The sequence below is a fragment of the Otolemur garnettii genome, unplaced genomic scaffold (assembly GCF_000181295.1).
Source record: "Otolemur garnettii isolate 467f Iridium unplaced genomic scaffold, OtoGar3 scaffold00318, whole genome shotgun sequence".
In the NCBI taxonomy this organism is placed as follows: Eukaryota; Metazoa; Chordata; class Mammalia; order Primates; family Galagidae; genus Otolemur; species Otolemur garnettii.
The window spans coordinates 95,513-96,900 of record NW_003852713.1 but is presented as its reverse complement, the minus strand read 5'-3'; the positions used below and the strand labels follow the sequence as shown (position 1 = coordinate 96,900).

At 38.0% G+C, this 1,388-nt stretch overlaps 1 pseudogene; it reads right to left on the bottom strand.

The window, feature by feature from the left end:
- Positions 1 to 344: 344 nt before the first annotated feature.
- LOC100959415 lies at positions 345 to 980 on the bottom strand (annotated as a pseudogene).
- Positions 981 to 1,388: the final 408 nt, after the last annotated feature.

Genomic DNA, 1,388 nt, shown 5'->3' with positions numbered 1-1,388 from the left:
GTATTTCTTCTTCATGTATTTGTTGGCTATTCATCTGTCATCTTCAGAAAAGCTTCTGTTCAAGATTGTTGCCTACTTACAAATGGGATTGTTTGCTCTATTCTTGGTGATTGGTTTGAGTTCTATGTAAATTCTGACTATTAGCCCTCTCTCAGATTCTTTTTTTTTTGAATAATGAAGGTTTATTACATGAACCAAGACAGAAGAGAAGAAGGCTTCTTGCCTGTAGCACAGTGGTTACAGCACCAGCCACATGTGTGAAGCCTGGTGAGTTCAAACCCAGGGCCAGCTAAATAATGACAACTTCAAGAAAACAAAACAAAAAGAGATATAGAGAGAAAAAATTATTTGCCCTTCCGGGCCTTGATTTTCCTCAGATAGAACTCCAGCTCTTTGCCCTCTAGCACATAGCCATTTGCTCATCTGCACTTGCCTGGTCTTGATGCAATGCATACAAGAAACTTCCCAACTGGAACTGCTCCTCCAGAAGACTGCTTATTTTGATGTTCTTTTTCCTTTCATCATAGTTCTTCTGAATTTCTTTTGAACGTTTTTTTGTTTAAAATCTCTTCTTCTTCTGGAGTCAGCTTTGCTCCTTTCTTGCATCCCAGAGGCAGTGCATAATGGGACTCATACCATTGTCGGTATGGTGTGCTGTCAATAAGCACAATGCAGTTCTTCACCAAGGTCTTGGTATGAACCAGCTCATTATTAGATGCATTGTAGACAACATCAATGATCCTTGTTTTCCTAGTACAACACTCTGAGCCCCAAAAGAAGTTTCCCATGTCCAGCCTCAAGGCACGGTATTTCTTGTTACCTCCTCAAACACTGACAGTATGTATTTGGTGGAGGCCAATCTTAGTGTTAGCTGCGGGGCATCCCAATTCATACTTCCGCTTCTTGTGGTAGGGCTTTCTCTTGCCCCTGGTCTTGCTGCACTTGTGTCAGTTGTCCGGAGAGATGCCCATCACTCCACGTTGGCTCTCTCAGATTCTTAACAAGCAAATATCTTCTCTTATTGTGAAGGTTGTCTATTTTCTTTAATTGTTGTCTTTAGCTATGTAGAAGCTTTTTAGCTTAATCAATTCCTGTTTATTTATTTTTGCTATTGCTGCAATTGCTAATGGGATCTTTTTTTTTATTTTTGAAAATACTATTTTATTTATACTCATGTATGAAAAAAGTGGCTATACTCTCATGTTTTCATACATACTTATATTGGAAACAGAATTCAGTAACAAATCATTATTTACATTTTATAAAGGGCACACAGACATTAAAACACTGGTTATAGAAAGCAGAGTTAAGGGAAAATCATTAGCTATAATTTTCATGTTCTTTAAAGAGGAGCACTCTCTTTGAGAATAATCAAATCACCTATAATG